Consider the following 16205-nt stretch of genomic DNA (forward strand, 5'->3'; position numbering starts at 1 on the left):
TTTGTTTGAAATGGTTCGTCATAGTTCGTCGTGGATCTTGTTTAAGGGGAATGGGATTTGTGATTATTTTCTATTTCCTGTCGGAAGTACTGCAACAAATTGCATCCGCTGAAAGCAGAAGCTTTCGTTTATGCAACTTTCCCTCCTTGAGACATGCTGTCTATTGGTTTGAGTAGCAACGAAACAACATTATGAAAACAAATTCAAACAACTTCGAGTGCATGCCATTACAGCAGACTATTTTAGCAGGTCAGCTTGATAGTTGGAAATAAGTGAAGTCATTCTTAGCTACTTATAACTAATGCAACAGGATAAAAGCCTATACATATAAAGAAACTAATTCAATAATCAATTTCAATATTCTCAAAGAGGTATTTCAGGAAGTTCACCAAATTTGTCTCCGAAATATTTTCTAGCCATATTTAAAAAAATTCTGTAAGAAAATTCAATTGTTAAAAAAATACGTTAATTTTACATTGTATTTTTCACGAATAAGTCTTTAAATAAATATGTTTCTATAAAACACATTCTGAGACATTTCGACAGTTTTGTTCTCTTCGTCATAATTTTGTGGCCTTTCGTCCGAAATTAAGAAGTAGGTATGCATCTTCAAACAAAAAATATGTATACAAATTTAGAGCCCATTAGGTTTAAGAAAACTTCGCATAATGAAGGAAATGAGTCTGCCGAAAGTCACCCTCTCATGATGAAGATTTTTCACAAAAAAATTCAACCCAACGCTTTCGCATATTCACTGATAATCGAAGATGTAAAATTCTGTACACCCCCACACTTACTGAACAAACTAATTCATTGTTCGATTTACATAAATCTATGCTTATCCTTCTTTGTCGAAAAATAACACATTCCATAAATTCAACTCTTCCCGCATAAATCCCTTCATAACTTATCGTCCACTACAAAAACTCACCTTGAACGGATCCCGGTCGTGCTGAGTCTGGTTGATGTACATCGAAGTCCGCCGGCCGACAATCGAGCGGCATCCTATGGAGCTGCTCCGCCGTCCGGACATCCGATCCGCCGTTACCTGCAGCATTCTTCCAGATGTTTTCCGTTTTGGTATCGAGCACTCTATTCGGCAGGCACCAGCTGCAGAATCGAATTTATCTTCCGGATTCCCTTAATGTATGCTCAACGGCCCTTTTTTCGCCCGAAGGGCTCCACCTCATAGGATATAAAAAACACACACAAATCTTCTTAAGCTCCACCCCGTCACAAAACTAGAAGGACGATCCAGATTCAGGACTATCGCCACCACCGGACACAATGGATCGAATATTTGTGCAAATTTCCCCGCCTGTCGGATAAATCAAATATTTTCACTAGAGCACGTTTTCTCTTTATTCACATCACAAATTCTGGCCCTCGAATTGAGCTCCACTTACACTTCACACCCCATAATCGGGGACTATCGGTGCAACCATATTTTACTCTGGCCACACGGAGCACACCGCAGCATCAGCCCCAACCTTCGGATTGCACACTCTAATTCAATTGGATTTCCACACCTTTTCCTTGGAATTTCTTCTTTTTCCTTTCTTCGGTTTTCCAACACTCGCAGATGCACTTGAAGAATATACTTTCGGTGATTTCACAGTAGGGTGGTTCAAACTGCAAAAATGTTTGAAAATTCTATCTACCATATCTTTTATACAATCTTCATTATAAAAATATACTCCCGTAAACATTTCAAACACATCGGTTTTTATGGAAATTACTACCGAAAATGGCTCTAAACACAATGATATTTTGAAGTAAATGTTATTTTACCATGTCACATTCTAAACTAGTTCTTCAAACCACAAAAAAATATGTTGGTAGAAAACTTCTTATTCATTATTCATAAATTTGTACAAAATCTATTCGTTTCTTGAGCAACTTTCTCCATACAAGCCGGTGTAATAAGTTTTTGAGATGAATTTCATCACCAACCTGGATAAGAAGTTGTTTTTTTCATATACAGTCACCTCTAGGCTAAAGTACCATTTGCTCGCAATCACGCAAATTGGCGGAAATGTGATGTCCAAACGGAAAAACCTTTTGTTAAAATATTTGTACTGCATATTCAACGTACAATCTTTGTGACACAGGTCACACAAGGTTTTTTTTTTTTTTTTTGAATAAAATTTTGATTTTTACAAAGAGGAAATAATTGCGCCCAAATGATTTGTGTCAAAATTGAAGCCCACTTAATTAATTCAGGAATATTTTATCCCTTTTTCGCATCAATTTTTTCATCAAAAACATATTATTTAGTTGTTCAAGACTTTTGGGAGACATATTGAAACAGTTTGTGATAGGTATAGGGTATTGTTGGGAAAGTTAAGCTGTGTTACGATTTTAAGATATTTCAATCGGCCATACAGGCTATATCATTAAATAAAACTGGCTAAATCTGCATTGTTCAAAAGAATAACTTAAACATTATCAATATGCTACCCATATATCTGAAGAGTTTTCCAAAGGTTTTTAATGACTAAGATGAACAAATATACACACAATGCCGAGCGGGCACCTCATAAAAAAAACTTTGTCCGATCACATTTTTGCACATCAAATGTTTATTCCAAAATTTAAAATTTTGTTTGCTCTGCATTTCGAAGATTAGATGTTAACTATGAAATACAAATATTTAAATGGAAGAAACGAGACATTTGACACACGATGTTCACCAATTTGAGACATTACGAGCGATTGGGCCTTTTTTGTCAGTGACTGTACACTCAGGCAAATGGACTATCGATAAACATAGGAACCCCTTATGAAAATTCGCCACAAGAAATCGGATTGAAATTCATAAATTTGCCTTATGAAACCAGAATTTGAAAACAAAAAACGTTTTCGCGGCAACCTGGAATCGAACCAAGAACCTTGCGATCGATAGGCCCGAGCGTACACCATGCGCTTATCGACGCCTTGATATGGAGTGACGCTAAAACGATACATAAAGCGTTCGTATTGCAATAATCGTTCCACCTTTCATAAAGCGAAGTGTATGAAATTCAATAGTCAAGTTCGCTGCGTGTAAACTTTTAACCTTTGCTGCATTCCTGACCATTTTTATCTTTAGCCTCTTAGCCCCAGGACAGTCCTTGTATTTTCAATTTCCGCAATTGACTGATGCTCCGTAAATCGCAATTACCGCTTTTGATTGATGCTCTAGAACAAATAAGTTTAATCAAATACGATTTTCACTACGATCGATGGGATAAGTTAGACTGTCTGCAAAAGGGGTTTTCAAACTGGAAGTTCAGGTTTAAACTTGTTTTTCAACCATAAACAAGAGTTCTCTAGTCACATATTTTACGTCTTCTGCAACGAAACCAATATCAAATTATAGCTTTCAGTCTTTCTTAGACTTTAAGCAACAGACCAATGCAATAATACATTTGATTCGTTTTATTGTATGGGAAGAAAGCCAAATACAGTTTATGAACATGTCTCCTTTCCAGATTAGAGCCGAGACCAAGGAACAAATGCAAATTTGACCCGATGCAACATATGCGACTACTTGAACGTTTTTAAATCATCTCAGAAACCCATTGCAAGCAGTGCTGGAAAAGTTCGCATCACAAAGCAGTTCACGAGTGTATACCAACGCATAACAAACATCACAGACTCGGGAACTGGTGTGCGTAAGTCCGCACCCGTCTGCTCGGGAGAACATGTCAAAAGAAGTAGCAACAAGCTCGGGAACGTTTACTCGCGAGTAACCGAGCAAGGTGTGATTTAGTATGGTTTTGACAGGCAAATTAATTGTATAACCATCAAATCGACAGTAAACTAACGGGTACCCCGGTTGGTTTGATCACATTTAATCAGAACACTTTTTAATTTGTATCCCGCTAATTAGCACATCGTTCAGATTAAAAATGTTTCAAACGTCATTTAGCTCATGGAACGGATTGAAGTGAGATGGAACGATGTGGAACGAAACGCAGAATCAAAACAAAACTGTGAAAGAGGTAACCAGAAACACGTATCCAGGGTGACTAGATGTTCAAATTAAAAATGAACCCCGATGGTTTGAATGAGGTATCGTTCAAATTAACGGGGGTGCACGGTACTAGTTTGTAGTCAAAAACTCTTGGAAATCATAAATCTCGAAGGGGAAGTAGCTTTTTCCCCAAAAGCACAATATGACTATGAACAGCTTCGAACACGTTCGCGAATCACTTTTGGCTTCGGTTACTCGAGAGCACGACAGATGCGAGTAAACCAGCGCTCTGATGCTCGGGAGCATTTGGTGTTGTTTCTGTTCCAGTTCAGAAGAAATGATCACCACTTTCCATCAATGAATGCAAGACATCAACTCTCAATATTTTCAATTTTACTATGTAGTCAAGGCTGGGTTATAGGCTCACTTCCAATGAACCAGATGGCTGAAGTCTTGATACATGCAAATTCATAAGCTGTATTTCATAAGCTGTATTTGGCCGAATGCCGTATGGCAGAACGCTGCAAGAAGAACATCCTTAATGATGGCAATTATTTACTTCTCTGCTAGTGGTAATAGCTGCTTGCATAGGTCTTCGCGTTTGTAGTCGGATTTTGACAACAACTAACAGTTTGCGACTGATTTGTCTTTCTGAACCATAAGTTTGCTTCAATCCTTCTAATTGTACTAAGTATATTAATTCATAATTCTAGCAACCACAAGTTTTGGCTTCTTTTTTCACATCGGAGAAACAATGAGCCGTTCACTTTACTGATAGTTATACGCAAGCAACGGTGCACAATTCAGTTCACACGTTGTAATCTAAATCTTGGAGAAGAATGGCATCTCACATTAGTTAACCTTTGTGCTAAAAAATATTTTTTTATGTACGATCGATTTAAAATTCTCTTGGAGCACTTATATATGGACAAACATCGGAGTCTGTAAAAAAAACATGACGTCCAACCACATCATAAAAACCAATAAATTAATTAACCAATCAGTTATTGGGCAACACTTATGAATTATCATCATAATATATATCACATCAGTGTTGAAGCAATATATTTTTTTTTCGTAATTCGGCCAAATGACCCATTCGCCAAATGGCATCGGCCAAATGACGTTCGGCCAAACAGCATTTGCCCAAACGATACTCGGCCAAATGGGCGGACACTGCCTGAGTGAAAGAAAAATATGATAACTCTCGCCGCTTAGCGAATACTTAACAGATTCAAATATGTTTTATCAGTACACTCGGGAATGTTCCGGTGGAGTTATAATCTGTGACTTGGAATTTGTCTATCTCTAGGGGGACAAAAACGGGTGCAGGTCATTAGATCTAGATTACCTTATGAGCCATAAAATTTCGGGCAACTGCATGGAACATGGAGGTCTTTAATATGTCTTTGGATATACCGTAAGGACGCCATTCACCGCTCATTTAGCAGCATTTCAGCATGTAAAGTTCTGTCAAAAATAGGTTTTTCGACATTTTATAAAACTTCTTGCTCTAGACGCAAGGCAAAATATTTGTTTTTGCGGGAAAATCGTTGAAACGTGAAAAATGTTCAATGGTACCAGCCCTTCAATGGCCCTTTACACATAGTCTGATCCAGTGACCTAGGAACGGAGTTATTCCGTTTAGCCATAGGAATACTCCCGAGCAGTGCTGTAATCATTCGACAATTTGCACGACGTTCGTTTTGTTGCCATCGTCAGCACGAGCTTTAGAATGAACGTCGTCAAACGCAAAAAAGTATCAATTGAATGTCGTCTTACACGATGACATTTGCATAAATCATAAGTTTTGCATAGAACTCAGACATCGGATCATAAACAACATGGATAGTTTGATCTTGTCTGTTGTGTCGAATGTGACATACATACAGTGAAAGCAGAATGGAAACAAACAAACCCGTAATGTTTCCTTTCGAAGCTATCGTGATCAGTGGCATTTAATTGACATTTTTCTTTTCATTCGTTTGATCTCTCGTGGTGTGCATGTTTAAGGGAAGCGCTGATTGCTTACGACACTTCTCCCGAGATCCTTTGGCCACTTTTTGAAACTTGATATATGTACGATGATATTAGTAACAAATAATTGAAATCCGTTCAGTATTCGCTCAGCGATGAGAGCTTCATGTTTTTTTTTACTCAGTTCTATATGAGTTAAAGCAACGATGAGGTTATTTCATGAATATGGAGCAGCCACATGCCTAATTTTACCTACTCTCAATGTTTGTGTCCTAATACACGGTTTTTGCTTGGCCATATGGACGGAAAGTCAATACAGCCAACAAACATGTTCCAACAGCTACGCTGAGATTATTTCATGAAGTTTAAGCAGTCGCATGTCTGAATAACTCCAAAATTCTCTCATTGTCTGTTCATCTATCCGAAGTATCAATTCATGTAAGTAGCATATTCTCACACAAACGCTGGAAATTTCACGAAGATTGAACAGTCGCATGCTTTGTTTTGAACTACATCCATGTTCGTTTCTTGGTTCACGGGAATTGACCCAACAACCCAGGCCACATTTTGCCATATGACAAAATTGACACTATTTTGAGTTGATGTTTTGGATAGGGTTTCTGAGATTTTTTCATATCATGCTTTGGATCAAATTTTAATTGATTTATTTTAATGATATATTCTTGCATTGCCCGTTACTTGAAGTCCAAAAACGACTGAAACCTTTCGTTCAATATTGGTTTAATTGCTGAAGATGAAAAGATATGACTAGGGAACACTTATTTCCGGTTGAAAAACATGTCCAAACTTGAATTTGAAAACCCCACTCGCAGGAAGTCTTACTTATCCCAACGATTATTGTAAAACCGAATTTGATTAAACTTATTTGTTTCGGAACACCAGCCGATTGAAAATAAACCGGGGCTAAGAGGGTTAACGAGGTTTTTGACCCTAGTTAGTCTCGATTTTACGACATTTCCCAGAATTATGGTCCCCCGAATAACATTCCCCAGAAATCCATTCCCCAGAAAAAAATAACAAGAGATTTTTGAGCTGTTAAAATCTAGGTAAACGGTTAATAGTAAATAGTGAACACATTTAACTGGAAAATTCAAGGAAAATCAAATTATAGTTTTACCTAAGAAACCATTTTTGTTTTTATCAAGAGAAATTAATCAAAAACAGCGCCAGCTATGGTCGGAAATGTAATTAGAACCGTTAAGACGATTTTTATATATTTTGAAGATTTTCTCCTAACAAACTTCAAGCTCGTTTAGTCTCGCCTTAGAGTTGATGGATTCTGTTCAAAGTTGGACAATAGTTTATTGTAGTATGACTAATATGGACCACCTAGACACAGACTACGACTTTGTAGCTATTAATTTTAAGGAATTTACCGAAGACAAGTAAAATTTTTTAGTGTAATTTTGTTTCATTATTACATATAATTACGAAGACAATGAACCTAGGAAGAACAGCATTTGTTCAAAAGAAGGGGAAATATGCTATGGAAGCAAAAAAAAAAATCCAATCAATTTATTTTGTACCTACATATATAAAAATTACACTAATACAAATCACTCTTTGAAAATACAATTAGAAAGAACAGCCAATTGTAAAGGAATTGAGAATAACTATGAAAAAAATAAAAATTTTCAATAGCTTGGGTCAAGTTTGGTCAAAAAACATAGTATGACATATATAAAAATAGCTTAACTTAAACGATTGTGCTACTTTTCCCCGAACGTTGGTTCCCTGAATGTTGTTTCTCCAAACGCCAGTTCCCAGAATGCCAGTGCCTCGAACAGCCCTTTTCCCCGAATAGCTTAGTTCGCCGAAAAGTGTTTATCTCTGATAACACTGCGGAAAACGTTTTTGTCTCATGCATCAAAATACTGCTATTTACTTTATTAAGGATTGCTGAAATCATCGTCGTTTTTAGAAACATTATAGGGTAACCAATATAATTTGGACCCCTTTATATTTTGGACCCCCTGGGCCATTTTCCTGCAAATTTCCCAGTTTAAATCGAAAGACCAACTCAATTCGCCTGCCATTTGGAAAGATAGGACTATTCCGCACTTGCATCAACCATTTGTACAAAGGAAATGTGTTTGTTTTATCTGAAATTGATTTAATTTAATCGGTTCATCCATTCAACCGTTACAACACGTTACACACAGAAATTGAAGCTGTCAGAAATTTTTGAAATGTAAACAAAAACTTTTTTCAAATTTCTGGACAAAAAGCGTAGAATTTCTTCGGTTTTCCATTGTCACTCAATTGATTAGACTATGGGCAAGCATAATATACAACCAGTGTCATGGGCTTTGTCGCCAAACGATAAAAAATGCCGGGGGTCCAAAATATATACTTTGAGGGTCCAAAACTAATTGATGTGTCCAAAATAATAAAAAACAGTGCTTCACAATTCAATTATTTTCGACGGTTTTTGGATCCCACATGACCGTATGGGCATTTTTATCTTGTAGAGTAAGTTTTGCTCTACATTTTGACATGTTCTCTCACTTGGTTACGCTGTGCAATTCATTAATTGGAGCAAAAAACTAAAATCACTTCTATAGGGGGTCCAAAATATGACTGTTACCCTAGCACGTCTGATTTTTGAGATATTGACTGTTGAAATTGCCAAATTTGAGTATTTCAGCCAACTTGCATGCAAGTTTCCCAGCTTGTATTGCAAATTATTTGATTTATTTGCCTCAGAATTCGAACTTCATTTGTATAACAATACTTATCAACAAAGTTCATAATACTTTCGATGATCAATTTTTTTTTGTGGTTTCGAAAAGTATTGTATTTTGCCATATAAGAGGAACGAATAATTTTATATGGAGACTGCAAACACGTTGAAAGAATCAATCAAATGTAAATTTTAACTCGTAATTTCGTCTAAATTATATCTAAATTGGAAATTAAGGTCCTATTTCACATGCTTGGTGGATTAGATCACAAAAAAGTTTGATAAATCATACCTTAAATTGTATGTAAACATCAATCAAACCAGTGTTTTATACAACTTTGGCGATCTGTAGCTAAAAATGGTGACGTGCTGGAACCTTTCTAAGAACGGCATCTTATTCAGCGACACCAAATCTACTAGAGACACATAATTTGATCCTTGAGACACGCAAAAATGGCATTTTTGTTACGCTGTGTAATTGTCATAACTTTTTGTATTTCAAGGTAGTGAACGAACCGGTCATCTGATATGCACCCTTCTTTACTTGATTGGCAGTTCTTCCAAGTTTTACCATCATCGCCATTTTTGGCAAAATATTTTTAGTCGAAGATGACCTTATAATCTATATTATCTTTTTCTTTTGATTTCTTATTATTCTTTCTAGTTCAGAACCCAGTCCATAGAGACTATTCTTGCATCTGTTTGAACTGTATCACTTTTCTGGGAAATGTCTTTTGGAGAAACGGGTTATTCGGAGAGCTGGCATTCGGGAAAATGATATTGAGTGAAACGACAGCAGCACAATCATGTTAAGTAAAATTGCTAAACAGCATTTTCCCCTCAAGATTTTGGTTGGGTCTGGCCATGAATCACGTAGTCATTTATTTTGGAATTTTAAAACCACTTCCTTCCTCCTTCCGTGATCTTTTGTCCGTTGAAACGTTTTGAAATTTTTAAGATGACCAAGTGGTTTATGAACGGCCCCTTATATGGTTTTCCTTAGAAAAGGGAAGCAAATACTCGCTTTTTAAAAGTTTTTTTTCGGTTCTGATTTTATTCGCTTGAGATCCATGATAATGATTTTGACAAAATGATATTTTGGGTCAATTGACATCTGTGTCCTGAATTCAAAGCTTCTGAGAATTCGAATCAATTCAGTAGCTACATTTTTCTAACGACAAAAAAAAACTAAATAATCAAATTTATTTTATCGACTCTTAAAAAAACGTATAAAACTATTCTGGGAAAAGGTTTTCTGAGGAATGTCCCATTTTGGGGAATGGATTTCTGGGGAACGTCATTCTGGGGAATGTCGTTCTGAGGTTTGATTTTCTCTCCTACAACCAGTTCATCTCGAGAACAATGATTTTATTTCCTTTTCGAAGAAAGTCATCACTATAGCCATAACCATAAGTAACTATCACGGAGATCAGATTTGATCTAAGCTCTCAGCTCGAGAGATATTTGTTTTAAGTTAAAGCTTTTAATCACTACATCAGGCCCGTCCCCCCTCTAATCTTATTTTCACAACCAAATTTGTGTGATCTTTTGGCTTCAATCAAGGACGTCAATCCGATGATTACAAACCAGATCATGGTACACATGAATCTTCAAAGTATTTTATCCTGAAGTATGTTTAATAGGATGTAAGTTACTCAATTTACATCATATTATACTTCCGGCGAAAAATCAATTAAGATTTAAGTGTCGCATGGCATTGACTGCAATCATCAGATTGAGGTATTTTTCTAGGGTCCCGGAATCGGCCCCAGAAATCCCAGAAAAGCAAGCAAAGAGCGCTATGTTGCAAACAATTACTAAATATATTCCCAATTAATGCCTGAAGAATCCGAAACTGGTAATAATAATTCCAAAAGAATTTAGAGTATCTGTCTATACTAATGATTTATGATTCAATTGAAAAAGCCGAAGTTTTATTTCATCCACGCAAAATGATTGATAAAATGCCTCAAATGACCGTCGGACGTTTCCAGTGCATTTCATGAAACTTGAACATTTTTTGTTATTACAAAGAACCATTGAAATCGGCTGAAAATTGTGGAAATTAAAGCCAAAAGATCACGAAAATTTGGTTGTGAAAGATAGATCAGAGACGCAAAGGATTTGCCTCCTTAAGTTCTCACCAAAAACTTATCAGGTTGCTATTTTCATCGTCAAAATTCAAAGCAAGAGATGGAAGATGGAATTTTCAAACTTTTTTTTATTATACGAACCACCCTTTTCCCCACTAGGTACTGGTAATGGATGTGGGAAAATATGCTACCTTCTGCACAGCTGCTGCACCGACGCCACCAAGGCGAACTTAATTTTTATGTTCCGCCAGAAAATTGGATAGGTGTAAAAGTGCTGATCTGGAAAGAGAAACGAGATTCGGGAGATAAGACAGAGAAAAGAAAAAAAAATGCATTATTGAATTTGTCCAAACGGCACATGGTTGACTGATCAATGGCGACGTGTTGAAATGATGGGAATTGGATTGGATGGGAGTTCTGGTGGCTTTTATTTAGTGTAGGAGAAAAAGTTTAACGAAAATTGGAAGCTATTTCATATACATATATGTAGGTTCTTGCACTTTATTTGCTTTGGAACCTTTACCGAAAATATGGTCATTCACCTTAAGAACAACGATGTTCATTCATGCAAGAGCAGCGTGTTTTTAATTAGCAGATTATCGGTTGTTAAATATGTGATGGTAAATGATTTAGGTTTGTGATGAATCCCCACTTGGAAGCATCAAAAGCACAAAAGAGTGCTTACCAGTCATTTAAACCAAATGAAGCAAATATTTAAAATGGCTTTATCCACTTATTAATAGAAAATCAAAACTTTGTCAAGCTTTCGAACTTCAAACAAACTTTCAGGCCAGCAATGTTGTATGCTGTACCAATATGAACTAGCTGTTGTAATGCTAGGAAGAAAGCTCTGCAGAGGATTCGAAATAAAATTTTGAAAATTATTCTGAAGCTTTCTCCATGGTAAAGTACTAATGAGTTACATAGAATATCCAATGTTGAAACATTGGAACAAATGTCGAATAAAATTATTAATAATTTTAGACAAAAATCGTAATCTTCTATTGCCACGATAAATGCGTTGTACGTTACGATACGTTATGTAAATTGAAAGCGTTGTTTTTTCTCTTATAAGCAAGTGAAATCAACTCACCTATAAAAATTCTGAACTGCTACGGCAAATGAATTTTAATATGTTGTTAACAAAATGTTAATAAATGTTTAATTTAGTTTTACTGAATTAGGATCATAGTGTTTTCTACCACAGAACACCAAGAGATATGAAATGAATGTAATATTTGAAATAATACTAATAAATTCACTTATTGAAAATTCCACTTATCAAGCAACAATAAGAGGGACCTGCAATAAAAAATACGACGTCGTTCCCAGTAGGAAAATTGTTACGGATGACTGTAACGAAGGTGGAAGACATTCCTTTACAATGCGTCTTTCACGTCAAGCAGAGCTGTCTTGTAGCTATACAACAGTGCCACGACCTGTCACAATTATTGTGTCACAATTTCATCAGCAACGTGCACCGGAAGACTTGTCAGAATGCATGACAGGGCAGGATGCATTTAACTGCAACGCATGCGATAAGCTGTTCGAATTGAAATGCTTACAATTCTGAATCGAGCACCGTTTAGTAAAAAATCACAATTTAATAAAATTATATCTGGGAATATTCTACAAGTCTCTTTCGCACATTCGATTGAAGCCATTTTCTTCCGATAGAAATCTTTAGAGAAGCAGTCGACACAAAATGGATTGTTGCCTCTTATCTTTAAAAGACACGTGGGAACCGTTTTATGGCAATCAGCAAAATTCGGAACCGTTTCACGCGAACGGATGGGACGCAACCCAGAGGGTGACATTAGTTATCCCCTTTGGGATTGATCGAATTGTTCCGTTGGGAGGTCGAAAATCGTTTTGCGTGCGTCCTACAACACCACCGTAAGTGATGACGTTGCAACGGTTCTGCCCAGACCGAAATTATCAGAAAAAAAATCATCAAATCTGTGCTCATCTGTGCTTTCTATGGCTTCCAAATTACACTCTTTTGGTGGAATAAGTTTAGAAATTCAAAGCTAATCAGACATATTGAACGATTATCAGAAGAAATATACCATCTAACTTCGATTCAAAGTTAGTTAACCCATTAACGCCCGAATTATTTCACATTTGTAGTAATCACCTGATTCTTTCTGGAGTATCGCATTATGATAAGAGAATACTTAAACCGTCATTTAAATGAAAATCTACGGTCACATTTTGTCAGAGTACACAGTGGGTCATATGTACGCAAAATATTGAGAAAAATTAAAATACTTGATTATTTTTGCAAATGTTTGAAGGTGTTATGGTGCATTAAAAAGGGATAAGATATTATGACAAACATAATGTAAACGGTAAGAACATGATACCATAAGTATAAATAACAAAACGAGGCTTATTTGAAAACTACACCACAGAATGATGCTGAATGTGACACGCGTACACGTATATGCACAACACATACTTCTTTGCACATACAAACATGCATACATTCATACACACATAGCCGCAGTAGTCGCATTCTCCTTCTTTATTTTACGCCAGGCTCGTTAGTATCAAATGGTTACGGGGTACACACTTATACAAATTTCCACGAATATGATATTTTTTGTCGTAATAAAAACCACTAAGGATTTAGCAGGATTTCCAACAATTACATATTGTTTCTTCAGAAAGCCTTCAATTCTCACAGAATTCCAACAGGATTCCCTCAGGATTCTCGAAGAATATCACAAAATCCCCATTGGAATTTTTCCAGGATGCTCATAAAAAAACACACTGAATTCTCATAATGTTGACAATTCCCGCAGTATTTCTACACAATACCCACATAATTCTTACAATTGACTCTCACCAATAAGACCAATCCAAATTCCCAAAGTATTTCTAAGTGATTCTCTCAGGAATACTAACTGTTTGCCATATAACTATAAGATAAGATTTCAACAGGGCCATCACAAGAATCTCAGCATTCTTGTTAGATTCCCAATGTATTTCAAAACTTTTTGCTCACTATTTTCGCATTTTTTTTTTTACAAAATTTGCACAGACTTTCAACATAATTCCAACAGGATTCCCTCAGTATATCCTTGGGTTACCATTTAACAATTTCCACTGGAATGCCAGAATCCTCACTAGAATACAAGCATCTACACTAGAATCCAAAAATCCGCACTAGAAATCCATGATCTATGCTGGAACTCAAGGATCCACACAGGAATTCAAGAATCCACAATGGAAACTCAAACTCTTCACTGGTATCCATCAATGAAACACTAGGATCCACATCTGAAATCCATACTGGAATATCCCAGGATCCGCAGTGAATTTCAAAGATCTACACTGGAATTGCAAAATCTTCACTGGTGTTCAAATATCTACACTGAAATCCTAAAATCCACACTGAAATCCCAGCATTCACATTAGAAACCAAGGACCCATGTTCCAATCCTGCGGTTCACATTAAAATCGCAAGATCCATACTGGAGTATCAAGATACTGAAACCCCACGGTCCCTACTGAAATCTCAGGTTTCACATTAGATTTACACGACCCATGTTACAATCCCAGGATCTAAACTGGAATTCCAGGAATTTCAATATCCACAAAGGAATACCAAGATTCGGAACAACAGTCCCAAGATATACACAAAAATACAACAAACCTAGTGGAATTCTAATATCTACATTAGAAACCAGGGATCCACAATGCAGCAACACAATCTACACTAGAACCCTTGGAATCAGACTGGAACACCAGGTTCCACATTGTAATTCCAGGATCCACACTGGATTCCAAGAATCAACACTAAATTCCTAAAATCCACACTGGGTTTCGCAAAATCCACTCTGGATTCTAAATCCACTGGATTCCAGAATCCACACTGGATTCCCAGAATCCACACTGGATTCCCAGAATCCACACTGGATTCCCAGAATCCACACTGGATTCCCAGAATCCACACTGGATTCCCAGAATCCACACTGGATTCCCAGAATCCACACTGGATTCCCAGAATCCACACTGGATTCCCAGAATCCACACTGGATTCCCAGAATCCACACTGGATTCCCAGAATCCACACTGGATTCCCAGAATCCACACTGGATTCCCAGAATCCACACTGGATTCCCAGAATCCACACTGGATTCCCAGAATCCACACTGGATTCCCAGAATCCACACTGGATTCCCAGAATCCACACTGGATTCCCAGAATCCACACTGGATTCCCAGAATCCACACTGGATTCCCAGAATCCACACTGGATTCCCAGAATCCACACTGGATTCCCAGAATCCACACTGGATTCCCAGAATCCACACTGGATTCCCAGAATCCACACTGGATTCCCAGAATCCACACTGGATTCCCAGAATCCACACTGGATTCCCAGAATCCACACTGGATTCCCAGAATCCACACTGGATTCCCAGAATCCACACTGGATTCCCAGAATCCACACTGGATTCCCAGAATCCACACTGGATTCCCAGAATCCACACTGGATTCCCAGAATCCACACTGGATTCCCAGAATCCACACTGGATTCCCAGAATCCACACTGGATTCCCAGAATCCACACTGGATTCCCAGAATCCACACTGGATTCCCAGAATCCACACTGGATTCCCAGAATCCACACTGGATTCCCAGAATCCACACTGGATTCCCAGAATCCACACTGGATTCCCAGAATCCACACTGGATTCCCAGAATCCACACTGGATTCCCAGAATCCACACTGGATTCCCAGAATCCACACTGGATTCCCAGAATCCACACTGGATTCCCAGAATCCACACTGGATTCCCAGAATCCACACTGGATTCCCAGAATCCACACTGGATTCCCAGAATCCACACTGGATTCCCAGAATCCACACTGGATTCCCAGAATCCACACTGGATTCCCAGAATCCACACTGGATTCCCAGAATCCACACTGGATTCCCAGAATCCACACTGGATTCCCAGAATCCACACTGGATTCCCAGAATCCACACTGGATTCCCAGAATCCACACTGGATTCCCAGAATCCACACTGGATTCCCAGAATCCACACTGGATTCCCAGAATCCACACTGGATTCCCAGAATCCACACTGGATTCCCAGAATCCACACTGGATTCCCAGAATCCACACTGGATTCCCAGAATCCACACTGGATTCCCAGAATCCACACTGGATTCCCAGAATCCACACTGGATTCCCAGAATCCACACTGGATTCCCAGAATCCACACTGGATTCCCAGAATCCACACTGGATTCCCAGAATCCACACTGGATTCCCAGAATCCACACTGGATTCCCAGAATCCACACTGGATTCCCAGAATCCACACTGGATTCCCAGAATCCACACTGGATTCCCAGAATCCACACTGGATTCCCAGAATCCACACTGGATTCCCAGAATCCACACTGGATTCCCAGAATCCACTCCACACTGGATTCCCAGAATCCACTGGATCCCA

At 37.8% G+C, this 16205-nt stretch overlaps 1 long non-coding RNA gene across 1 annotated transcript in view; it reads right to left on the bottom strand.

The window, feature by feature from the left end:
• Positions 1-937: 937 nt before the first annotated feature.
• LOC110677058 overlaps positions 938-16205 on the bottom strand; it is a 145502-nt gene continuing 130234 nt past the window's right edge. Inside the window, exons 3-4 of the long non-coding RNA XR_002500930.1 lie at positions 10924-11011; positions 938-1587 (exon numbers count right to left, since the gene is read on the bottom strand). This is a non-coding gene — a long non-coding RNA (uncharacterized LOC110677058). The remainder of the gene's footprint in view (positions 1588-10923; positions 11012-16205) is intronic.

Source organism: Aedes aegypti, chromosome 2 (assembly GCF_002204515.2).
Source record: "Aedes aegypti strain LVP_AGWG chromosome 2, AaegL5.0 Primary Assembly, whole genome shotgun sequence".
Taxonomy (NCBI): domain Eukaryota; kingdom Metazoa; phylum Arthropoda; class Insecta; order Diptera; family Culicidae; genus Aedes; species Aedes aegypti.